General features: G+C 43.3%; 1 long non-coding RNA gene across 1 annotated transcript in view; it reads right to left on the reverse strand.

Moving 5' to 3' along the window:
* The window catches only part of LOC123383768, a 77,321-nt gene extending 55,035 nt beyond the window's left edge, over positions 1-22,286 (reverse strand). Inside the window, exon 1 of the long non-coding RNA XR_006593948.1 lies at positions 21,394-22,286. This is a non-coding gene — a long non-coding RNA (uncharacterized LOC123383768). The remainder of the gene's footprint in view (positions 1-21,393) is intronic.
* Between the last annotated feature and the right edge of the window lie 5,200 nt (positions 22,287-27,486).

The following is a 27,486-nucleotide window of genomic DNA, read 5'->3' on the forward strand; positions in this document are numbered from 1 at the left end:
CTCAGTCAGTTATGGGCCGGCTTCAGCTCAGGGCATGACCTCACTGTTCTTTGCTGACAGCTGGCAGCTCGGACCCTGGGGCCTGCCTCAGATTCTGTCTCTTTCTCTCTCAAATATAAATAAACATTAAAAAGTTTTTTCAAAAATATTCCATTTGTATAAAGTTCAAAAACAGGCGAAACTAAGTATTATAATTAGGAATGCATACATAGCTGCTAACACTGTAAAGAAAAGCAATGCAAGGTTAACACAAAAATTAAGGTAGGGGTTAGTTACGCTGAGAGAGAGAAGAGTGAGATTGGGGCAGGGCACACAGGGGTTTCTAAGATACTCATAATGTTTTATTTCATAACAGAGGTGGTGATCCATTGGTTATCTTATTTCAATGAACATACATGTTTTATCTTTCTGTACTTGATATTTATTTCTGTAACTGAAAACATAGAAACTTCTGCTTCTAGTAATGACTGATTAGGTAATTCAGACCCAAATATCCATGTGAGAAAAGTTACAAAAGCTCAACAAAACAATGATAATGATAATATTAATTATTATTATTTTTATACAGAAACTGTTTGAAGCCCTCAGAGAACTATTAAGGCAGGAAAGAATGACCAGGTCATGACCTGGAAGAAGGTGTAATGCAAACACAGGGGTGTTTGGGGCTACTTTTGCCAGGGGCAACTTGCTAATTCTGGAAAAGGGCTGAGAGGCTGAGAACCCCAATCTTCTTCCTGATGTCTTCATGAGGCAGATGAACCAATGTTAAAGGAAAAGGAGCCCTGATAACCCGCCGTGCCATGCAGTCCTGGAAAGTGAACAGCTGCCTCTAGGAGTGTGAATGAATGTGAAGTAGAACAGCCCTGGAAAACACTGCAATTCAACTCTGAATCATCTCAATGCCTAAAACTGGCTGAAGTTCATCCTGAATTGCTAATGCCCCTTCAGGCCTTCCAAAAGCAAAAGTAAAAACTCCCTGGGACAAGAAGATAACATAATCCAAGGCCTAAGCTATTGGGTTTATCCTAAAGACTGGAAGCTGGTTTAACATTGCAAAATCAATTAATGTAATATAATTATGTTAGGCAATGATAACATAATTAAGGGGAATTACACGGTCATCTGCATAGATACAAAAAAGCATTTCATAAAAACTTAAACCATTAATGATTTTTTCATTAAGTTTTCATTCTAATTACAGCATACTTAATATACAGTGTTACATTAGTTTCAGGTGACATTAATGATTTTTTAAAACTCATAAGAGTTTTAGGTATATTCCTAGGAATATAAGGAAAATTTCTGAATCAGATAGTAGATATTCTCAGTAAACCTACTGGGAAAAATTATACTTATGGTGGAATACACAGCTTCCCCTGCTATCATCATTTCTGTTCAGCATTGAACTAGAGGCTGACACCCAGTACAACAAAGAAAGAAAAATAAACAGAAGGTATACAAATTGTAAAGGAAGAAATACAATTAATTGAACAGCCTATGAGAAAATAAATAAAACTTAACCCCTACCTCACACCATATGTTAAATCAATGAGTGTAATTTTGCTGCCTAGGGAACATTTGGGAATTCTGGAGACTTTTTTGACTGCTGTGGCTGGAGAGAGGCCATGCTACTGGCATCTAGGGAGTAGAGGCCAGGGAGGCTGCTAAACATCCAACATTGCACAGGACAGTCCTTCAGAATTAGCTGGTCTAAAATGCCCATGGTGCCAACACTAAAATACCCTGTTCTACATCAACTCTAGGTATGTCTTAGATCTAAGTCGGGAAAGTAAAGCAAAAAAACTTCTAGAAGATAAACAATTAGATATTCTTGACTTTGAGATAGGTAAAGATTGACCAAATAGGACATCAAAAGCATCAACCATGAAGAAAAAGATTGATAAATTGAACCACACTAACATTAAGAACTTCTGTCCAAAAGACAAAAAAGGTATAAAAGGCAAGAGTAGAACACATTTGCAGGAACGCCTGGGTGGCTCAGTAGGTTAAGCGTCTGACTCTTGATTTTGTCTCAGGCTGAGACCTCACCATCATGGGATCAAGCCCTGCACTGGGCTCCACACTGAGCGTGGAGCCTGCTTGGGATTCTCCCTCTCCTCTCTCTCTACCTCTCTCTTTCTTGCTCAAAATAAATAAATAAACATTTTAAAAAAGCTATTTGCAACACACATTAAGAACTAGACTCTTAGCCAAAGTATATAAAGAACCTATACAAGTCATAAAAACTAAAAAGGATAACAATCCAATGCTCCATAGACTTGAGCTTCATTAAAGAAAATATACAAATGGCCAGTAAACATATGAAGAGATGCTCAATCTCATTACTCATTAAGAAAAAACATATGTAGGGGCACTGGGGTGGCTCACTCAGTCAGCTGAGTGTCCGACTTTGGCTCAGGTCATGATCTCGTGGTTTGTGAGTTCAAGCCCTGTGTCAGGCTCTGTGCTGACAGCTCAGAGTCTGGAACCTGCTTCAGATTCTGTGTCTCCCTCTCTCTGTATCCCTTGCCCACTTGCTCTCTCTCTCTCTCTCTCTCTCTCTCTCTCTCTCTCAAAAATAAATAAACATTGGGGCGCCTGGGTGGCGCAGTAGGTTAAGCGTCCGACTTCAGCCAGGTCACGATCTCGCGGTCTGTGAGTTCGAGCCCCGCGTCAGGCTCTGGGCTGATGGCTCAGAGCCTGGAGCCTGTTTCTGATTCTGTGTCTCCCTCTCTCTCTGCCCTTCCCCCGTTCATGCTCTGTCTCTCTCTGTCCCAAAAAATAAAAAAATAAACGTTGAAAAAAAAAATTTTTTTAAATAAATAAATAAAAATAAATAAACATTAAAAATTTTTAATAAAAAAAGAAAAAATATATATTAAAAATATAACATAATGTGATATCACCATTCTCCCACTAGCATGACTAAAATTAAAAACACTAACAATACCAAGTCTTGGCAAGGACGTGCAGAAACTCCAAGTCTCATATACTACAAGCAGAAAAATGTTCTCACAGCCACTTTGGGAAACCATTTGGCAATATCTCCTAACATGAACATACAAATACCCTAAGACCCAGCAATTTTACTCCTTAGCTATGTAGTACATACTTTTCAGTATCCATAAAGCATGTACCACAATGCTCAATGTACTCAACTTTGTTGTGTTGTATCCTTCCATCTTAATATTATCATTGTGTTTGTTTCATTAATATTTTTATTGTGATTTGGGCACTTTTATTATTCATATGCATTCATACTATCTCCAAACTATGATCACCTCAAATGTCCATCAACATAGAAGAGATAAACCAAGTACAATGTGTTTATACAATGAAATGCTATGCACCATTAAAATATGCAAATATTAGCTATGCGCAACAAAAGGGATGAACTTCATAAACATAATGTTCACGGAAAGAAGAAAGACACAAACAAAAACATACTATATGATTACATTTATATAAACTTCAAAAACATTTAAAATCTAATCTATGGTGTCAGACATCCAGAGAGTGGTTATCTTTGGGACTGAGAGGGGGATTGGTGACTAGAAAGGACAATTGGGGGGGAGGGGGGCTTCAGGGCTGCTGTTCAATTCTATTTTTCTTTTTTTTTCCATTTTTTAATGTTTATTTGTTTTTGAGAGACAGAGTGTGAGTGAGTGAGGGGCAGAGAGAGAGGGAGACACAGAATCTGAAGCAGGCTCCAGGCTCTGAGCTGTCAGCACAGAGCTCGATGCAGGGCTCAAACTCACAAGCTGTGAGATCATTACCTGAGCCAAAGTCAGAAACTTAACTGACTGACACACCCAGGCACCCCTGTTCAATTCTATTTCTTAAACAGGTATGTTAATTTTGTTAAAATGCATTAACTAGACAGTTATGTTTTGTGGCAATTTTCTGTATGTATGTGATGCTATACTTCAATATATAATAAAAACTTCAATGCAAATCAAATAGAAGGAAGAAAATAATAAAATATCAGTACTTAATGAAACAGAAAACAAATGCAATAACAAAAAATTAAGAGATCTGAAGTTGGTTCCTTGAAAAAACCCTAGAGAGAATAATGAAGAAAACAGAAAAGACATAAATAGTTGATTTGGAGAATATGGAAGAAATAATCACTATAGACCTGCCAGACACTTGGAAAGTCATAAGATTAATAACTCTATGGCAATAAATTTGAAAATTTAGATAAAATGGACTAATTCACAGAAAAATATAACTTGCAAAATCTGACACAAGATGATGCATAAACTGAAGAATCCTAAATGTATGGGTGAAGTCTACCAAATATTTAAGAAAGAAATAATGCCAAATATTGCAAAACCTCTGCCAGAAAATAGGAAAGAATAAATTCTTCCCAACTAGTTTTATGAGGGCACCATGACTTTGATTCCAAAACTGACCAGATATTAAAAAGATACAAGATATAAGAAAATTATAGACCAATCTTGCTTATTCATGTAGATGTCAAAATCACAACCAAAACATTAACAAAACTAATCCAGTGATAACATTAACAATGAGGAAGAATAGGGGCACCTGAATGGCTCAGTCAGTTAAGCACTTGACTCCTGATTTTGGCTCAGGTCATGATCTCACAGCCATGAGACTGAGCCCAGTGTTGGGCTGCATACTGGGCATGGAGCCTGTTTAAGATTCTCTCTCTTTCTCTCCTACTGCCCCTTCCCCATTTGCACTTGCTCTCTCGAATGAATGAAAGAAAGGGAGAAAGGGAGAAAGGGAGAAAGGGAGAAAGGGAGAAAGGGAGAAAGGGAGAAAGAAAGAAAGAAAGAAAGAAAGAAAGAAAGAAAGAAAGAAAGAAAGAAAGAAAGAAAGAAAGAAAAAGGAAGAATACAATACAATCAAATTGGGTACTCCAGGAATGCAAGGATGGTTTGATGTTAGAAAACCAACCAGGTAAGCTATGCTGATAGAGTGTAACCTGGACCAAACATGATGAACGCTTTGCCTCTGAGACTGAACTAGAGCTAGGAGTGCCTGCTCTGTTGTCACCATCTCTACTCAACATTTACTAGAGATTCTTGACAATGCAACACAGAAGAAAAATAAATACACAGAAGAAAGAAACAGCAATGTCCTTATGAATAAATTGTATGTTTTTATGCACAGATAATACAAAAGAATCTATAGATAAATTATTATGATTAATAAGTGAATTAAGCAAGGTTGTGGATATAAGGTCAGGGTATAAAAATCAAATGTATATTTATATACCTGCCAGAAACAATTAAAAAATAATTTTTAAGTATCACTTATAAAGCATCAAAAAATATTTAATACCTAGGAATAAATCTACTGAAGGATATAAGAGTCCTCTGCACTGAAAACTATAAAACATTATTGGCAGAAGTTACAGAAGATCTAAATAAATGGAGAATTATACCAGGCACTTGGACTGGAAGACTGAATATTAGAAATATGTCAATTTTCTCCAATTTGATCTACAAATTCAAAGCAGTCTCAATAAAGAATTCAAGAAGAGGGTTTTTTGTATGGAAATCAACACCATAAAATTTACATGGAAATGCAAAAGGTTAAGAAGCACTAAGATATTCTTGAAGAAGAAAAAAGGTAAGAGTATTAAGTCTATCAGATATCCAGTCTTATTCACTATTGAGCTTCAGTATTTAAAACACTATGACACTGATACATTGACAGATAAATACACATAAATAATTAGACATAATAGAGTCCAAAAACCAATTCATGTACACAAAGATACCTGATATATGACAAACATGGCACTGCTCAGCTGTGGGGAAAAGACAGTGTTTTAAATAAATGGTTTTTGTGTAGGTTGGATAGCCCCCTCTCCCCTACCTCCCACTGTGCATTCAAATAATTTCTAAGTGCATTGTAGAGCTAAGAAAATGAGAAAACAATAAGCCCCTACAGTGACCAGTAGTCACATGTGGCTATTTAAGTTTAAATTAATAAAAACTGGGGTGCCTAGGTGGCTCAGTGGGTTGAGCATCCAACTCCTGATTTCGGCTCAGGTCATGTTCTCATGGATGTGAGATCAAGCCTCACAAGCCTCAAGCTTTGGGATTCCCTCTCTTCCTCTGTCTCTCTGCCCCTCCCCTCCTCCAGCGTGCTCACTCTCTCACCCTCTCTCACTAAATATTTTAAGAATTAATTAAAATTAAACAACATATAAAATTCAATTTGTCAATTGCACTAGCCATATTCCAATTGCACAGCCATGTGTGGCTTGTGGCTACTATAATGCACAATGCACACATATGACACTGCCATCATCACAGTAAGTACTAGTGGCCAGTGCTGCTCTAGAACGCAGTTCAGGAAGCTATGGCCCGTGAAACGAAACTGGCCACTGCATGTCTTTGTAAATTAAGTTGTACTGGAATACACACATGCCCATTCATTTACATATTGCCTATGGCTGCTTTCACACTACAGTTGCACAGTTGAGTAGGAATGATGTAGACCACATGACCCACAGGTCTACAATATCAGAAAAAAATTGGCAGATATCTGCTCTTGAAAATAACATAGCAGAATTTACTCATAAGTTTGGGATCTTAAGCCATGAAATATAAAGACATGAAGAAAAATTGTTAAATTGAACAAAATTAAGATTAAGAACTTATAGTCATCAAAAGACACCATTAACAGACTGAGAAGACAAGTCACAGAATGAGAATTTCTAACACATATAAAAACAAAGAACCATTTTCCAAAATATATAAAGAACTTATATAAATCAGTCAGAAAAAGAAAAATGGACAAGAGATTGGAAGAAGTATGTCACCAAAAAAAAAAAAATTCAAATGGCAAATAAATATATCAAAACATGCTTAACAATGTCAACTTAACACAATCCAAATCGAAATCCCACCAAATTATTCCAGAGATATCAACAAATTGATTCTAAAATTGATAAGGAGAGACAAAAGACCCAGAATAGCCAACGTTGTATTAAAGGAGAACAAAATTGGAGGGCTGACATTACCCAACTTCAAGACCCACGATAAAGTTACAGTAATAAAGAGAGTGTGGTACTGGAACAGACAAATAGACCAATGGAACAGAACAGAGTATCCAGAAATAGACCCACACAAATAGAGTCAACTAATTTTTGACAAAGGAGTAAAGGCAATTCAATGGAAAAAGGATAATTTTTCAACAAACAGCACTAGAAGGATTGGACACCCATATGCCAAAAAAAATAAAATAAAGTAATTGTAGATGCAGACCTTATACCTTTTACAAAGTCTAACTCATAATGCACAGACCTACGTGTAAAGTGCAAAACTATAAAACTTCTAGAAGATAACATAAGAAAAGAACCCAAGTTTGGTGATAAGGTTTTCATGATGTATGTAAGCATGATAGATGAAAGAAAAATTGATAAGCTCTCCTTCACTAAAATTAAAAATTTCTTCTCCACAAAAGACATGATCACAATTAAGAAAATGGAAAGACAATCCACCATCTGGGAGAAAATATTTGCAAAACACACATCTGGAAAAAGGATTTGTATCCAAAATACACAAAGAACTCTTAAGTAAGAAAACAACCCAATTTAAAAATAGGCAAAGACCAGAAGAGACTATTCATCAATGAAGATGGCAGATAAGCATATGAAAAGACGCTCACTTTTCTATGTAATTAGAGAACTGTAAATTAAAACAAGAAAGAGATCACTACCCACATCCTAGCATCACTAAAAGACCCAAACTGGCAATAGCAAATACTGACAAGGATGTGTAGCAACAGGAAGTCTCATCCATCGCTGGTGTGAATGAAAATGGCCACTCTGGAAGACAGCTTTGGCAGGGGTTTTTTTGTTTGTTTGTTTGGTTGGTTGGTTTTTTTGTCGTTTTATTGTTTTGTTTTGTTTTGTTTTGTTTTGTTTACCAAACTACACATACTCTTATCATATGATCCAGCAGTCATGCTCCTAGATATTTACCCAAATGAACTGAAAATTTACATCCATACAAATACTGCACATGGATATTTATAGCAGCTTTATACACAACTGCCAAAACATGGAAGCATCCAAGATATTCTGCAACATGCAAATGGATACACAGACTGGATATTTTGGATGTTAATCCAAATGATGGAATATTATTAAGTGATTTTAAAAAATGAGCTAACAAGCCATGAAAAGACATGGAGAAACCTTGAACAGATATTGCTAAATGAAGGAAGCCAGTCTGAAAAGTCTATATACTGTATGATTCCAATTATATGACATTCTGGAAAATGGCAAAACTTTAGAGATAGTAAAAAAAAAATCAGCAGTTGCCACAGCTTTGGGGAAAGTGAGATGAGATGAGTACATGATGCACAGGTTTTTAGGGCAGTGAAACTATTCTGTACGATACTCTTATGGGGGATACATGATGCTATGCATTTGCCAGAACCCATTGAATTAAGACAACACAAAGAGTGAACATTAATGTAAACTGTGGACTTATTTAATAATAATGTATGAATATTAGTGCATTAGTTGCAACAAATATACCACATTGATGCAAGATGCTAATAATAAGGGCACCTGTGTGTTTGTGTGTGTGTGTGTGTGTGTGTGTGTGTGTGTGTGTGTGTGTGGTGGGGTGGTATGTGGGGACTCTGTACCATCTAATACTTTTAAAAAATAAAATTTCTTTTTAAAAGGTACTCAGCCTCATGCAGGAACTGGCAATTTCAGATGAAAAACACTGAATGGGAAAGTGTAAGAGCAAGATAATAAATGTAAGAGAGCCAAGAGTCAGGAATCGTACAGGAACCAGAGTAGCTGACGCAAGTCAGAAATGCAAATTAAGCTGTAATGAGATACCACTAAACACCTGCCAGAAGGACTAATATGAAAAGGACACAGTATCAAATGTTGGCCAAGATCCACTCACATATTGAAACCGGAATCTCATACAAGTGTTATTGGGAGTTGAATCTGTAAGAGCGCTTTGGAAAACGTTGAACATTAGCTAGTGAAGATGAATATATCTGTACTTTATGACCCAGCAATTCCCTTCCTAGATGCATAACCAACAGAAATGTGTGTGCACAAATGCCAGAAAGACATGAGAATGGTCACAGCAGCACTATTCATAAGAGCCGGAGTCTAGTTGGCAAAGTGAGAAAAGTAGGCACAGGGGCTGTCCCTAGTCGTCTGGTACCTGCCCTGGGATCATTAGGGCAAGGGACAGTGGCCCAGAGTACAAGTGCTCCACAAAGGAAGTAGTGGGGAGGAGTACAGGCTCTAGGTTGGTTGATTTCCACATGAAAGGGGAGCCCTTAGAGGGGAGTCTCTGGAAATATAGGTAACTCTAGGAGGGAAGTGTCCCTCCAGAGCCTGCAAGGCCCCAAGATGTCAAACCATCAAAAAGGAAAATCTAAGAAGGCACAATTAATACACTATCCCACCTGATGACCCAGGGGTATGAGCGAGGCCACTCCAGACCATCCTGTCACAGCCAAACTAGCCAGGACTGGGATCATCAGCCACCCAACTCACAGAATTGTGAGAAAGAATAAACCACTGTTTTAAGCCACTAGGTTTGGGAGTAGTCTGTTACACAGCAAACACTAACTGAATCAGAGAATGACCCAGAACTGGCCTCTGACAAGTCCCGGCATGTTCAGCTCCTCCCTCCTGGTGAGGTGGAGGATGGCCGCAGGGCAATTTTGGATACAGAGAAGGGATTATCAAATCACAGCCTACGCTGCCGGGGGCAGACATGTGGGGGAGTCTCTGTATTTGGAAACACAGTCCTCTGAATGCTCAGGGGAGACAGTGCTCCCACCATCTCAAAACAGCTGCCTTGCAAAGTAGTGAGAAGGTAGTAACAACAGGATCACATGGGGACAGACTTCCTGTGCCTCACTCCTCGGGATAATGGCTCCAGAGTCTCTGAGACAAAACCACCAACACTGCCAGGAGGGTTGGGGGTCAAAAACAGGTAGCAAGTTACGTGTCCACTCAGGAGACACCCCCAGGCCCAGAGGGTTCCTCATTATCTGTTGGAACTGCCCTACCCTCCAGTGGTTGTCTGATGTTTAGGATTCAGGGGGGTGAGAGCAGCAGGACATGCATGTGAACTTGGCAGGGGCAACAGTGAGAGTGGGGCAGGAGATGGGGGCCAGATAGGGAGGGAGCCATGGCTGTGGTAGAGGGAGGGCAGGGTGAAGGAAGCACACCTGGGCTTGCAGTCCCTGTGGTACCTGTGTGCGTAACCTGAGGCAAGTCAGATTTAACCTCTCTGAGCCTCAGTTTCCATATCTGCAGAATGGAGATGGTTAACCTGTCTTCATCCAACCTCTGTGAAGTTGGTTTGTTGCCTCCAACGAGATGATGGTGACAATGAAGATGGCAATGGTGATGGCACAGATGATAAACTGCTACTATATCTTAAAGACTCATGTTTCAGGTACTATGTTAAGCACTTAACATAAGATGCTTCAATGAACTGTCATACTAATCTTATAAGGTGCCTTATTATTGTTTCTATTTTACAGATGAGGGGACCGAATCTTAGGTTGGGTAACTTTCCCAAAGTCAAATCTCCCAGTCAGTAGAGCCACAATTTGAACACGGAGTGGCTGGCTTTACAGCTCGAGGTCAAAAGAAGCTGCTGGCTGTAGTCCTACCCAGCATGAGGACTGAGCAGAGTAACAGCTGTTAAACCTGCCTCCCACCAGCTGTGCTCAGGGAACCAGGATCAGACAACTCTCACAGGCTGGTGCAAAGGAATCCCCCAACCGCTTATCACCGCAGGGAAAGCGTCCCCCTCGGTTCCAGCTCTGCCTGTCACAGCTCTCCTTAACACCAGACAGCCCTCACCATCTCCAGCCCCTTTCATCTCAGTGTGGGAAGCCACAGGGAGGGGGACAACGGCAAAGCTGGCATGGGGAACCGGGAGCAGGAAGGAGCTGAGCCTCGTCTTTCAGGAGCTCAGCAAAGATGTGACACAGATTCCAGGTTGCCCACGTTGTTCCTTGTGGGAAAGGTGTGTGAAAGGCACTGACTAACCGGTCACTGAGGAAAAGGACCGAAAAGAGAGATCAATGCTCCGAGCTCTCTGCTGGAGACTGACTGTGGAGTTGTCAGCATGTCCCCCAGACACCTGGGGGTCACAGTCATTCTATTCACTCCCTACTGGCTCTGGAGCAACTAATTATCCCACTGTGTTAGGCCAACCTGTGTCCATTCAGGGACCGATCCCAAGTGTGACTCAGGACAGTCCGGAAGACCCCCACCTGAAGTTGTCTTTTCGGTGTCTTGTCAGAACAGTGAAGTCCCTCTGGCAGACACCCAGTCTTGGGGCTTAAAAGTTTTTCAAACTTCAGAGTCCTCTTAGAAAAAGAGAAGCGACACCTTAAGGCATTTTAGTTACACCAGAGGTTTCCAAAAGTTCTTGGTTCATGGTACCCTTGGCATCAATGGAGTTTTTTCACAATGCCCCTAGGCCAAAAGAAATACCTAACAGTCTCATCTATTACGCAGTTAGGTTCAAACAACTTAATAAGTATTTGTGTTCTGGCAACAAAAAAAATAATACACAGAAATTAAAAGAAAGATAGTCTTTTTATTTCATTCTTAAAGAGCCATTATTACTTCCTAATGGGACTTGCATGCCTGTTGGGCACAGCACAAATTCTCAAACCTTGCAATCAGATAGGACACTGCCACCTTCAATTCCCGTTCTTTTTTTTTATTACTGGTTCTCCATCACTGCAAACACCAAAAGCCCAACTCTGCAAAAATATCATATCATTTAAAGGAATGCAGAGTGGTCTGTTTAACCCTTTCAGGTGAGGTGGAGAGGTGTCACACACTGGTCTGTTTCCCTCCAATTTTCAAAACAACTGGCTGAGCCCCCAGGAGTTCGCAGCAGCACCCTGGGCACCCCATGCAATGTGGGAACTGCACCTTGGCAGATACTAGTCAGCAACAGGAAAACACCAGAGCCTTTGATAATGCAATACAGGGCAGGGGTCTGGGGGACCCGCGGGGGTGGGCGGTGGCAAAGAGGTGCTTGGGGGAGGGAGTGAGGGGTGATTGTGTAAAGGAGGCCAGAAGAGCCTAAACATCATCTAATCTCTGCAATTCTCTTTCCCCGTGGCTAAAAGGGATCTACCTAACCTCAGCCTTCTCCTGCCTCCTTTAAGCATTATCACAAGTTCAACTAAGGAGATGGGTTTGGAAGTGTTTTGCAAACTGTAAAGCTCGGACCAAGTTCGGGATGTTGCAGTCAATGCCCTTCCTCCCCCTCAGAGACAGCTGGAGGGACCCTTCCTCACTGATGTACCACGTGCTGCTAGCACTTTGAGGAATTATGGCAGATTCTAAGCGATGCTCAAACCATATTTGGTTGCTGTTAGATAACACCCTGCTGGTTACTTATCAGGTCTGCTGAAGGCTTCTGAAAGAGCAGTTACTTTGTCAAGGGCCAGGTTAGAGCAGATTTCCATGTCCAGCAAGGTCACCGAGGGAAGGAAGAATACAATCCTGAATGTAGGCAAAGCACCGCCAGCATACGCTGAAAACTCATGCACAATTTCATAAGCACTGAACTGGGGTTCCCTCTTGACTACATAGGCTTCCCATCAAATATGAATGAAGAGGAGGTTGACTGTATTACAAAATTAATAATGCAGGGGGGCAGCTGCCAAAGCCATTCATAATCGTAATTGCTTTCGCATGCATTCTCTTGAAAGCAATTTCGTGTTTGTCAAGAGCTATGAATGAAGACTCTCCTTAGATATTTACATGGTCAGGCACAAAACGGGGCTTTGCGGCACACAGTTAAGTATGGCTCTGAAAATACGGGTGTTTCAACGCTAATAAAGAGGCTTTTATTTTGTCAACAAACTCAGAAGAGAACGTAGTCTTTAAAGAGAACAGTCTCCCACTCTATGGCCCCAGTTTTTATTTTTTTTTAATTTTTTTAAAATTTTTTTTTTCAACGTTTATTTATTTTTGGGACAGAGAGAGACAGAGCATGAACGGAGGAGGGGCAAAGAGAGAGGGAGACACAGAATCGGAAACAGGCTCCAGGCTCCGAGCCATCAGCCAAGAGCCTGACGCGGGGCTCGAACTCCCGGACCGCGAGATCGTGACCTGGCTGAAGTCGGACGCTTAACCGACTGCGCCACCCAGGCGCCCCAGGCCCCAGTTTTTAGTTTAGATTTCACAGACAGTTGCCCAAAGTTACCTGGATCCTGAAGAATATAGAACTAAAGGCAAATATTATAGTCCCTATAGTCAGCATGTGACTTTCGCAGTTTCAAAGGTACTATAAAGGGTAAGTGGGTACCGTCTGAAGATGATGTATATAATTTTACCCAACGGCATTACGGCACTGAAAATTCTGTTCATTAGATGCACATTCAGGGCTAATTCTAGGGCTCTGGGAAAAAGGAAGGGGCTGCAAGCCTCATCTCAGGAGAACAAGAGAATGAACAGTACAGCATGAACCAGAGGCATCCTCTTGGGAGCATAGGACTGAGTCTCCAAGCACAGACTTTTGGAGCCACTTCTAAGGGAAAACTAGAGCACGTTACCCGAGTTAAGACACAGACCTCTCTGGGGCTCCTTTAACAGATGTTGGGCCACAGAAGAAAAACTACAACTCTGCCCACTGCCAGGATCTGGAGCCAGGCACATCTAGGGGTTCAAATCCCATGTGGCCTTGGGCAAGTTGCTTCCTATCTTTGTGCCTCAGTTTCCTCATCTGTCAACTGGAGGCAATAATACCTATAGCGTGTCAAGTTCCAATACAGTGCTATAGGAGTTAGACCTTCAAAGTCTTGAAACCTGTACAGAAATGCTCACTTTTCTTCCTGGCTCTGGGCCCAAGGAGTCATGGATTCATGAGCTGCCCCTGGTCATCTCATTCCCTCCCACCCGGGCATTCTCTTACCCCAGTGGCTCTCCAACTCTGGTGTGTCTATCTAGGATCCCCTGGGGAGCTGATAAAAACACTGAGATCCCCAGCTCATGGGTGTAGGAGGGTGTGTGTTTCACCAAGCTCTCCAGGTAAACCAGATACTGTCCAAAGGTAGAGGACCCTATCTGGATGTATGTGAAGCCCAGGAAAACATCCAGAAAAAAAAATCTTATAGACACCTATTATTTAAATAGGTTCAGAGGTTCTCAAACTTGGCCACACATTACTCACCTGAGGTTCTTACGCTATTAAGACTGGGGACCCACCACCACAGAACCTGATTTAATAGCTCTGGAGCACAGCCAGGTCATCTGGGATTTTATGGCCCCAATGTGTTACTGTGAGGCAAAGTCTGGGAAGCACTGAGTTAGATCCGAGTGAAGTGCTTGCTCACCTCTCCTCGCCACCTCCCTTTTCCCCTCTTCTCTGCCCCAAAGTAGCTCCTGAGGCACTGCTACCGGACCTCAAGGACCTTAAGAAGACAGTGTGCAAACTGACTCTACATTTGCAGGAATGCCCTGCCAACTGGGTTTGTCTCGGCACATTATTCAGCTCTGGCTGAGTAGGGCCAATAGTACAGAGGTGAGTGCAGGCAGACTACAGTATGTTCTGGGCAGGCTGAGCCCAGCATTGTACCCCGAAACCCCTAGTGCCTGGCTGGCACCTGCCCTCCTGCCACTGGACTATAGGCTCCAAGAGGGGAAGGGTTTCGTGTTTGTTCAGAATTGTATCCCCAGTATGGAGGAGAATATCTGGCACCTAAGAGGCACTCAATTAATATTAGCTGAATACATGAATGAATGAATGAATGAATGAATGAGTAAATGTGACTGAGGATGGGTCATGGGCTTATTGTATCCCTCCCAGTAAAACTGCATTCTGGAAAGGCCAAAAACCTCAAAAGTCCCCAAGAGATAGAATTCCAGGTATCTAACAGGGTGCTGGCCAGGAAATTCCTTGGGTTTGGGAATCTCAAAAGAGTTCAATTCGCAACAGGTGCGGGATACATCCGGGGATGTCACCTATACCATCCAGCTGCAGTCAGCCTAATCTGCGGGCTTCAAGCTGTGTGCTGTGGGACCCTGTGGCTTCCCAAGATCTTTCAGGGCCTCCATGGAGGAGGTGGTGGGGTTGAAAGGGCAGGACACACTCAAAATGAGGATGCCCTCAAAACTGCCATCAACCAAGAGCACTCTATGGCTACCTGTTTTACATCATCAGCTCCAAGTAAGTTTCCACTGAAAGAAAGTATTTTGCTTTGTTTTGTTGTTAAAGTTTGAAACACCCCTAACTAGACTGCTTTGATAAACAAGTAAATTCTTACATTTCCTTCTCAAGGCTGAGCACTTGTCTCCCAGCTGGAGGGAAAGAACTCATGCCAAGGTACCATTCAGGGGGTTCTTCTGTTTGGTGCTAGATGTCCCTACAGAGTCTCTCAGTTCAGGAAGAAAGGCCCAATACCTCATCCAAATACTCCACATTCCTACATCCTCAGCAATCCCTATGTTGTCAATCCATAATGGAAGCTTTGGGAACAAGAAGTATAATGTTATCACGCCTCAGCTCAAACTGCCCAAAGACTGGATATGAAAAATAGCAAGAGAGATATGCCCATGCAGCCTTGCAGATGGGGTCCTAGCCCGCAGAGGTCCTGCCAAGCCTGCCGTGTGCTTGTCACCCTGCTGTGGCAGCCACAGTGGGATCGTGTGACATATGTTAAGAAACCCTGACTTGAACGTCAAATATATAGATTCTGGGAAGTGGTGACGGTAACCAATATGTTAGAAACCATTTTCTCCATGAGACTGTGAGCTTGTTAAGGAGAAGAAGGAACTTTTCTTTATGTTTTCAATCCCAGAGCCTAACGCATCGTAGATGGCCCACAGATTGCTATTGCTTTACTCAATTTCATACATGTCACTTAATACCCAACAATTCTACGGCAGAGATACTGCCATCAACTGCATTCTGTAGTCATGGAAACTGAGAACTGGAGAGGTTGGATGATGCCACCAATTACAATTAACCTAAAATGGAGCCAGGAATAAAATTAGAATCTTAACCCAAGACTCCTTGGTCCAAATCCTATACTCTTGCAAAAGTCTAAGGGTTGAGGGCAGAGTCTAAAGGAAGTACATTCAAATGTTCAGTCCACTAAAGGCAGGAGGAGTTCAAGTCTGCAGCCCTAACAGCTCCAGTGAGAATCCCCCATCTCAGGGAAACCCAGGAGAACTATTTCCTATGGGCTCTTGGCCCAGAGGGATAAAGCTCTTTCGAGGGTGTCTTTAAGAGCCCAGCATCCTGCCTCCTCCTGCCCTGTTCCCAGCTGAGTCACACTGTCAGCTCGTTCCCAGTGATCAGAATGGTGCCACAGCAGTTGGTGCCCTGACTCACCTGGGACAACAGAGAAAAAGAGAACTTGGCTGCCCTGATTTAGTTCCTCATTGCTTTCACATCAGTGAGGAGCAGGACATTCACCATAAGACCTGAAGAAGTGCCCCAGAGTTTGGGCAGAGCCTTTGCTAAGGTGAGAAATCTGTCCAGGAAGTGGTCCTAGGTCTGAGCACCCCAAATGCCTAATTCAGCTCTTAACAACAGGTACCTACAGGCTCTAATAATAGAACGTATCTCCAACTAAGAGGCTTCAGGGATATACCCTAAAATAGGCTTGGATGGTTCCCAATGTGAGACAAAGGGTGATTCAGCTGGGAGACGGTTCCTGCAGCATTCTCAGGCTACCTCTGCAGATAAAACAGCATCCAGTGGGGGTGCCTGGGTGTCTCAGTCAATTAAGTGTCCGACTTCAGCTCCGGTCATGATCTCGCAGTTTGTGAGTTCGAGCCCCACGTCGGGCTCTGTGCTGACAGCTCAGAGCCTGCTTCGGGTTCTGTGTCTCCCCCTCTCTCTGCCCCTTCCCTGCTCATGCTCTATGTCTCTCTGTCTCTCAATAATAAATAAATGTTTAAAAAAAAACAGCATCCAGTGGAAAGAAGTGATATCTCATCCTGCATGCTTCTTTTTAACAGCACAAAAGCTTTTTACCAGCAGACATCCCCTCGTGTCCCCTGACAGAACAGCAACACAGGCAGGTGCCTACACCAATCTCTGGCAGGAGAAATATGGCCACCATGATTGACTCAGACTAATCAGGATTTCCCTGTGGAGTTAGGGATAGGCTCACTCATTTCCTGAATTCTTGTTGTGGGGGGTTGGAGGGGGTGCGGAGAGATGGCTAATAACGCAAAAGACAAGGAGGAGGAGTGAGCAGCAGTTCCCTAAACAGCCGCCCGCGTCACCTACGAAGTTAAATCATGGTACTACTTGCAGGTCCCACTATTCAACTGCTAAAGTAATTGTAAAAGTGCTGTGGTGGCATGGGCAAAATCTTATAATTTAAAAAGATGGGGGTGCCTGGGTGGCTCAGTCGGTTGAGCGTCCGACTTCAGCTCGGGTCATGATCTCACAGTCTGTGAGTTCAAGCCCCGCGTCGGGCTCTGTGCTGACAGCTCAGAGCCTGGAGCCTGCTTCGGATTCTGTGTCTCCCTCTCTCTCTGCCCCTCCCCTGTTCATGCTCTCTCTCTGTCTCAAAAATAAATAAACATTTAAAAAAAAAATTAAAAAAAAAACAGAAAAAAAATAAAAAGATGGAAAAAATCAGCACACATACAAAAATGTACATGTACTAGGACTGCAGCACCCAAATATATTTGTATATGTACGATGCTGGGAGATGGTGTGCCAGGATGAAATTAATTCACTCATGTGTCAGACAGATGGATTAAGATCGGTGCATTTTTCCATCTCCCAAACATCTTATCATGTTAGAAAATGTTAATAATTATTAAAATGTGAATAATCGATAAAACAAAAACAGCCTCACTACTGGCTGTATTTAAGTACGGTTGAGATACTGAAATGCAAGCAGAATGTGTAGATATTCTAGCCTCGCTCAAGGCTCACAGAGATGCTTCGGAGAGCCAGGTGCTGTGATGGAGGGAATGACTTATTCCTCAAGGTGAAATGCTGAGTGAGCGTCCAGGCCTCACTTTAAATAAAATTAAGTCTGTTTTTTGTTTTAGCCACAGCATCTGTTTTAAAACAAAAGCTTGATGGCTACATGAAAGAAATGATACGTTTTGAGTGGGCAACCTGACATTAAATACAGGCTACTTGGTCTCCCAGAATTCACTCTTGAAGGTCCCAAAGGGAATTGGACAAAGGTAGGTGTTTATCTTTTCGAACAACTGGGACTGAGGCCTGTGAGCTATTCAGTGCGGGAGACAAATGGGGGTTTCACAGACCAAGAGGGAATCTGAAGTCTCAAGGGCAGACACTTTGCTTGGAGCTTTTGGTTCTTGCTTGGGCAACTTTATGTAGCAAGCCCTCAGGGTGAGTAGCAGATTTTTTACATATATTAAGTCATAGTTAATAATTCTCCTGGACAACTCCAACTGGTCTCAGAATAAAAAAGGATTCATCTAAAATGGAGACAACCCCAATCTATTGCCTCTATCTGGACCCAGCTTAGAAAAGGCTTGAGAGTCAGAAAAAGGTGGTTGGCTCACAGTGGCAACAACAATCCATTCTCACGAGGGTCATTCACACTCAGGAAAGCCCTGGTTGTGTGCTAGATGTGTGACATCCTTCAGAGTGTCCTCGTTCCTTTGTTTCAGGTAGGATGTTAGCGGCTGCACGTAAAAGAAAACCCCACCTCAAGATGGCAACACTAAAGACATGAATTATTTAACACAAGGAGTCCACAGCTAAGTGAGCAAACACGGGTCCCCAGTAATGTCATCAAGAATGTGGATTCTCTCCATCTTCCTATTCCACTGTTTTTAGCCTGGACTTTGCCATCGTGCTCACTCCCCTCACGTAGCAAGATAGTGGCCCTCAGTGTGGCATCACATCCCGGCACAGTAACATCCAGAAGAAGAAAATACTTTCCATTCCTGTGTCTGTCTCCTTCTGACATTGAGGCAGCCTTTCCTAGAACCTCCCACAACACACCCTCTTACATCTCCTGGAACATACTACACCAAGTGCTCATGCCTACACTCGTTAGCAGCAAGGGGGTGAGGTAGCCTGACGTAGTGAAAGGCATGGCTGTGTGAAGGGTGGCTGCACCAAACGGAAGTGGCATTCTATTATTAGAAAGGGTTGGAGGGATATGTGGGGTATGAACCAAAGTGTTGCTATACCCATGAACCCCATGCTCTTGACATTACCTCCTTCCCCTACAACCGAAAAACACCTTCCTGACCATTTTTCACGGGCCAAACTATCTAAGCATCAGAAATTCTCTTCCTAGATAGTTCTTAGAGAAGACCAGGGCTTCTGTGGAGCTTGCTGGGAACTCCCTCCTCTCCCACATCCTACACCACTATGCTTATACTCACCACTGTCAGTCTTCTATGTTAGTCAGTCATGTGCCATCTGTTTTCCCCAAACTGGACCATGAGCTTCCAGGGGACAGACACCATGCCCAGTTCTTGTTTCAGTCCCCAGTGTGCAGCTCTCCATCTGGTACTCTGCGTTTGTTCACGTGAAACCACCAGACAGAGCCTTGCATCAAGTAGCTGAGACCCAAGGACCCATCTAGCACATCTATGTCCTGCTACTCGAGGCCAACACCTATGCTCCTGGTTAAAAATGTGTGCCCGGCCAGGCAGGAGGCTGCCCTCCATCTGCATGCTAGCTTCAAGCACACATGGACAGATTCTGCATCCCCGAGATGTTACTGAGCAGCAGGTGGCAGTCACATGGGCCACAGCGAGCATCCCCTGCTGTTTCTCCCTCCAGGCCCCAGCGCAAAGAGGGCCAGCGTTACCCCACAGCAGACATCTCCAAAACACAGAACATGGAGGAAATGGGCCAATTCCGCACCACTGATTTCATCTTTAACACTAAGTTCAGGGGCACCTGGGTGGCTCAGTCGGTTGGGCGTCCGACTTGGGCTCAAGTCATGATCTCACAGTCCATGAGTTTGAGCCCCACATTGGGCTCTGTGCTGACAGCTCAGAGCCTGGAGCCTGCTTCGGATTCTGTGTCTCCCTCTCTCTCTGCCCCTCCCCCACTCATGCTCTGCCTCTCTCTCTCTCTCAAAAATAAATAAACATTAAAAAAAAAAAAAACCTAAGTTCAAACCAGGTTATTGTTCACTGCTATTATGTGAGTGCTAGCCTCCAGGACTGCCAGACCCTTTGCTTCACAACTCTTCCTTCTTGCACACAACAGTCCATGATGCAACTGAGGACAGGTCTCCCACCCACCTCCCGTCTCTGCTGCTGAAGCTACGGCCTGTTATCCTTCATAGTCCTACACGTGATGATAAGGGTCCTCTCAGCTGCCTGGCTCACCTCACTTATCCAACAGCACTCTAGCTTGTCAACGTCCCCCAAATATAGGAAAGCAGAACCCGATACTCTAGCAATGGTATGTAGCCAAAGCAGAAAACAGGTGGACTTCCCCTTCGGTAGATGCTCAAGTAACCCCACATTGCAAACACAGTAACACAGTAAGTTTGTTGTGTGACCTCGGGCAAGTCAAATCATGACTCTCTGAGCTTTAGTTCCCTCATCTCTAAAGCACCAATCAAGGTACTGATTGATAGGGGTGTTGTGAAGATTTAATTAAAACAGTGCAAAGAACAGAGCAGTGGGGCACCTGGGTGGCTCAGTTGATTAAGCATCCGACTCTTGAATTCAGCTCAGATCATGATCTCATGGTTTGTGAGATTGAGCCCCACTTTAGGCTCTACGCTGGGTGTGGAGCCTGCTGAAGATTCTCCCTCTCCCTCTGCCAACCCCCCCACCCCCTCACTCAAGCTCTCTCTCTAAAAAAAAAAAAAAAAAGAACCAAGCAGAGAATATGAGCCCAACAATGGGAGCCACAACTGCTATCACCACTAAAAACATGAACCTTGCCTCGTTTTCCACATACTGCACCTCTGTCCTTCACCAACATCACCAACGGAGAGGACAGGGCTCAGGAAAGTCACAAGTGGAAATGCTCTCAGAGGCCAATTTAGCTCAGGAGTTGGGTCCCAACCCCAGCTAAATCATATGGACAGCTTTCATAAAAGATCATCTCAAGGCCCAACTACAGACCAATTTAAATCAGGATCTCCAGGGCCAGAGTGTAGGCATCTGTTCCCTCCTCCACTTACACGGGAGCACAGGAGGCCCAGAGAAGTGACGTGATTCTACATCAGCAAGGTGTTTCAGATATCAGAATAGCTTAGGGATTTTGATTCTATCAGCCAACGTCAAGGTCCCTCCCAGCCAACACGTTTGATTGGCTTGTTTTCCACACCCTCAGTCAGACCTCTTCTGAATGAACAAGGCGTTGGGGGCGGGGCTGTGTGATGGACAGAGATGGGCTAGAAGGATGAGGAGCATTCCAGGAGGCAGGCTGGAAGACAGGGGCTACTCACCTCTTGCCCGAATGCTCGTAGCCTTCTTGTGTCCGGATCCAGCTCCTGCAAATCCAGTCCACGCTGCTCTCCCAGGAAGAGCGCACTTCCTTCCATGGGCTGTTTCCTACCTTTCTTCGTGGCACTTTGGCAACTTATCCCCCCCGGCCTCAGCCTCAGCACGAGTCAGAGGGCCCGAAGTGCGTTTAGTAATTCAGATGCTACTCACTGAGCTCATGCTCTGTGCCAGGGGCGGTGCTAGAACAGTGATCTGAGCTAACAGTGGGGGGGAGGGGGGGGGAGGCCCGACTACTGCCTCATCTAGGGAACGACCTCCTTCCAGGAAGAGGCAGCCAGCGGGTATCTCACACCAGAGGCCCAGCCCTTTGCTAAGAGAGGGAGAGCCATGCTCGTGGAGCACGCACCGAGCAAACAAGAGCGCTGGAAGAAGGTGTGGGGAAGCTCGAAGTTCAGGGCAGACTCCCTGAAGAAGGAACATTTAGAGACTAATTCATTTTTAGCTGTGGAAACACGGTTACACAAGGGTGGCTGTTGCGGATTCTGTCGCCTCCAGTTCACCTGCGTGGTCGCTGGAGTGAAGCTGTTGCTGATTGGCCGACTTTCAGCAGCGCGGTAGAGACTGTAGCCGATTGGCTGTTAGCAACATGGGTGTGAAGCTGTTGTTGATTGGCTGTTAGCACGGTCTCTGGTGAGAAGCTGTTGCTGATTGGCTCGCCGTAACAACGTTGTTGTTGAAACCTGGGCTGGGTAAGTGGCGCTGAAGGTAACTAGTGTGTTGCAGGAACTCGCAAAGTAGCAGTGTTTTCCTTTCTTGGTGTTGGCATATAGGATGGCTTATTTTACCTAGCCCCCCTCTGAGTTCTTTATCCCCCAACTCTGGGTTCTGACAGGGGACTGTCCAATCCCTACCCTCAAGAAGCTCATACTCTGGGGGGTGCCTGGCTGGCTCAGTCAGTAAGCGTCGACTTCGGTTCAGGTCATGATCTCATTGTTCATGGGTTCGAGCCCCACGTCAGGCTCTGTGCTCACAGCTCAGAGCGTGGAGCCTGTTTCAGATTCTGTGTGTGTGTCTCTCTCTGCCCCTCACCCGCTCACTCTCTGTCTCTCAAAATAAATAAATGTCTTAAAAAAAGAAAGAAGTTCATACTCTTTCAGAGGAATTCAGGGCACACCCTTAAAAATGGAACCAGCGGTGCCGGGTTTGGTGGTCACTCGGCATATGTTTATGGTATGAGCTCCAGCAGTGTTTTAGCCCATGTGGAAGCACTGGGTTGCTAAACTCAAAACCAAAAGAAGGGTCAAGAACAAAAGACCAAAATAAAATAAAATAAAACAAAATAAAATAAGGCCTTTGGAATTGAAACATCTCCAAATAGAAAACTGACAGAGACCCCAGAGTATGTGTGCTCCAGCCTCCTCTTTTAAATGGTAAGAAAACCTGATTCCCAGAGGAGATAACTGACACACTAAGTTCACATAGCATGTTACTTGACAAAGTGGGACCCACATACCCGGACTCCTGGTCCAGTGCTTCTTTGCTGAAACCTACTGCCCATGCACGAGGAGACAGGAGCTGCCTGCTCTCGTTTAAGGTGGTGGGGAAAGCCTCCCAGAGGAGGTCAGCCTGCAACTGGGCTTCAGGGGAAGGTCAGCATGAACATGTGAATCATTTTCTGTGCAGGCTTTTTGTGAGGCATTCCCAAAGACTGTATACTCCCAGGATCCTTGTCCCAAACCTGCCCCATTCACACCTCTGTCACCTGTTGTCCCTTCACAGGCCATCTTTGGCAGCACCAAGGATCCTTGACTCTGGTCCTAATGTTTCAACCATCACAGCTATTCTCCCAGATCTTGGACATCTCCCTTGACTGACACCTTCTTCTTTTCACTCAGTACCCACACATTTTCTAAGTGACCCCAAAAAGTTCACTCTGTGATCCTGGGGTTACACATTATCTAATCAATACATGGGTCTCCTCTGTATCCCTGCCAAATGCTTGGTTTATTTATAACCACTGATGGTCAACTCACTGTCAAGGCTGCCTGGCTATTCCATTTTCAACAGTGGAAAACTGAAATATTATTTCTGTTGAGTTCAAATATGTCTCGCTGTACTTTCCACCTACTAGTCCGAATTTTACCACTCGGTCCCATAGAAAAAAATCAAAATCCCCAGATGTGCTGGTGAAGACTGCAGGAACTATAGTCAGACAAACCCAGGTTCAGATCTTAACCCTGCCACTCTGGGCTCTGTGCCCTAGCTTTTCACCCACCCATTTCAGTATCCTGTGAGAATTAGCACTGGGGTAGACTGATGGTAATTTTCTCTTTCCCCGTGCTTCAGTTTCCTCATCTGTAAATGGCACCTGTGAGAATCTTTAAATGAAAATGTAGCACAGTGCCTGGCATACACTAAGTGCCCAGTAAACACCAGCTTTTATTACTCAAAGATACCAATATCCTAAAGAACATTCATTTCTAGTTAAATACACCTGGTTCATGTCATGGTTCTCAGGCCCCTCACCTTCTCGGACTGTGGGTACAGCACGTGTTCTGGGTGGCCTCTGCATGGGTCTTCCCTTGCCTGCCTCCAGTCCTATCCTTGCCAATTCCTGCTGTCCTCTGCCTGCAGGACTAACGAACACCCTTGACTATTTAGATGTAGAAGCTGGAAAGACTGTGCAGCAGGAACAAGCTGAGCTTTCACATCTGGCGGAACAGGGAGGTGCCTGGGGATGCTGCGAATAGCTGTCCTGGAAGTGAGCAGGAGATGGCACCAGCTGGCGAGGGGCAGCAGTGGGGGTAGGGATCTGCGTGGTAGCATCATGAACGATGCCTTGGCCCCTGACCAAGGCTGTGCTCACTGCTCACTCCAGCCTGGCAGGAAGCAGCTGAGGGAGATGTTCCTTCAACATTATAAATTCCCTACAATTTCCTACTCCTCCTTGACCTAGAAAAACAGACCGGCAGAGAAATATCATCCCATCTGGAGTTACAGAGAGCTCTGGGAGATATTTCACTTTATTTAGCTCTGAAGGAAGCCATGGGAGGAGAAATGAAAAGGGCAGAACGAGTGAGGCAATACGCACTTTAAAGCAGTCCCTGGCTCTTAGTAAGTCCTAGCAGGATGGATCATTTTGTGGCTAAGAAGACTAAGGCCCAGAGAAGGAAAATGATTTGCCCTAAAGCTCATAGGAGAGTTGTAGCAGAGCCTGGCTTATGGTGCAAGTGTCCTCTGTCCTCTGTCTCCTGTAACCAAACCTTCTGTGTTCCTCCTTACCCCACCCCCCCATGTGTGTATACATGTACGCCTATGATATATGTACACATAGACACATACACACATGCACAGAATTCTCAATGGAGGCATTAGAGACAATTTAGGAATGTAGAAAAGAAAGAAGAGAATTAAAATCATCTAAAATACCAAAATTCAGAAATTACATTTTGGGGTATTTTCTTGTTTTCTATGTGTATACACATAATACATGAATAATATATAACAATTGATTTTTAAGCACTGGAATTTAATATAAATAGAGATTTGTGATCTCTTTTGTTCATTTACTATATTATGAAGTTATATCTACAAATATTCTTCCAAAACAGCTTTAACAGCTTTAAAATACAACATCAGGGGCGCCTGGGTGGCTCAGTCAGTTGAGCATATGACTCTTGGTTTTGGCTCAGGTCATGATCTCAGGGTCATGAGATCAAGCCCCATATTGGGCTCTGGGCTAAGTGTGGAGCCTGCTTAGGATTGTCTCCCTCTCTCTCTCTCTCTGTCCCTCCTCTGCTCATACATGTACATTCTCCCTCTCTCTCTCTCTCAAATAAAAAAAAAAAAAGGCTTAAAAAAAGGCTTAAAAATGCTAACAGTACACGCCCTGCACACTTCTATGGATCCGCCCCTCCGACACAGCCCACTTTGGCAGGAGTTTTGGATGGTTGCAGGTCCCCTCCCACAGCAGACCTTGGTGGACCTTGATGGCACCAGATGCCCTGCCCCTGTGTTCCCCTCCCTCTAATACACCCTCGGCCAGAGCCCACCCGAAGTGGTGCCAGAAGCCTGTCAGCATGCAAGCAGTTTTGACAGGGGCCAGCACCACTCCAAAGTGACTCCAGCCCTGAGGAGAGGGGAGGGTCACCACATACACCAGTCCAACTGCAACCCCAGCAGTGTGCTGGGGGGCAGACATCTGGTCTGAGTGCAGGCCCCACTCACCAAAGAAAGCTTCTCAGAAGACAATATGGGTAAGATGTTATACACAAACCTAATGGTAACCACAAATCAAAAACCATTAATAGATGTGCAAAAAATAAAGAGAAAGGAATTTAATGACATCACTAAAGAAAGCCAAAAAACCATGAGAGAAAAGAGCAAGAGTAGAAAGGAACAGAGGGGAACTACAGAAACAACCACAAAACAAGTAACAAAATGGCAATAAGTACATACCTATCAATAATTACTTTAAATGTAAACGGACTAAATGCTCCAACAAAGCAGGAAAGAATATCCAGTAGAAAAAAGACAATCACTTCAACAAATGGTGCTGGGAGAACTGCACAGCAACATGAAAAAGAAGGAAACTGGACCACTTTCTTATACCATAAACAAAAGTAAATTCAAAATGGATGAAAGACCTAAATGTGAGACAGGAAACCATTAAAACCCTAGAGGAGACCACAGGGAGCAACTTCTTTGACAATGGCTGTAATGACTTAATAGATATGTCACCTGAGGCAAGGGCAACAAAAGCAAAAATAAACTATTGGGACTACATAAAAACAGAAAGCTTTTGCACAGTGAAGGAAACAATCAACAAAATTAAAAGGCAACCTACAGAATAGAAGATATTTGCAAATAACATATCCAATAAAGGATTAGTATCCAATGTATATAAATAATTCATAAAATTCAACACCCAAAAACAAACAGTCCAGTTAAAAATGAGCAGAAGACATGAACAGACATTTTTCTAATGACATATAGATGGCCAACAGACACACAAAAAGATGCTCAACATAATTCATCATCAGGGAAATACAAATCAAAACTACAAGGAGATATCACCACACACCAGTCAGACTGGCTAAAATGAACAACACAAAATACAACAGGTAGTAGTGAGGATGCAGAGAAAGGGGAACCCTCTTACCCTGTTGGTGGGAATGCAAACTGGTACAGCCACTCAGGAAAACAATATGGAGTTTCCTCAAGGAGTTAAAAATAGAACTACCCTATGATCCAGCAATTGTTCTACTAGGTATTTACCCCAAAAATACAAAAATACTAATTTGAAGGAATGCATACACCCTAATGTTTATAGCAGCATTATCAGCAATAGCCAAATTATGTAAAAAGCCCAAATGTCCACCCACTGATGAATGGATAAAGATGTGGTATATATACATACAATGGAATATTATTCAGCCATAAAAAGAATGCAATCTTGCCATTTGCAATGACATGGATGGAGTTAGAGACTATTATGCTAAGCAAAATAAGTCAGTCAGAGGAAGACGAATACCAAATGATTGCACTCAATTTAAGAAATAAAACAATCATGGGGGAAAAAAGAGAGAGGAAAACCAAGAAACAGACTCTTAGAAAACCAAGAAATTATACAGAATGAAACTGATAATTACCAGAGGGGAGATAGGTGGGGGATGGGTTAAATACGTGATAGGGATTAGGGAGGGCACTTGCTGTGATGAGCACCAGGTGTTGTATGAAAGTTTGAGTCACTAAATTGTACACCTGAAACTAATATTATGCTGTATTTAACTAGAATTTAAATAAAAACTTAAAAAAAATAAGATCCATCTATATGCTACCGATAAGAGATTCATTTCAGACCTAAAGACATCTGCAAATTGAAAGTGAAAGAATGGAAAAGCATTTATCATGCAAATAGAAATGAAAAGAAAGCCAGGATGGTCATATTTATACCAGACAAAATAGACTTTAAAACAAAGACTGTTAACAAAGAGCACCTGGGTGGCTCAGTTGGTTAAACAGTTAAACATCAGACTCTTGATGTTTTCTTGATGTTTCTTGATGTTTTCTGAGAATTTTGGCTCAGGACCGAA

This window comes from Felis catus, chromosome A2, assembly GCF_018350175.1.
Source record: "Felis catus isolate Fca126 chromosome A2, F.catus_Fca126_mat1.0, whole genome shotgun sequence".
Taxonomy (NCBI): domain Eukaryota; kingdom Metazoa; phylum Chordata; class Mammalia; order Carnivora; family Felidae; genus Felis; species Felis catus.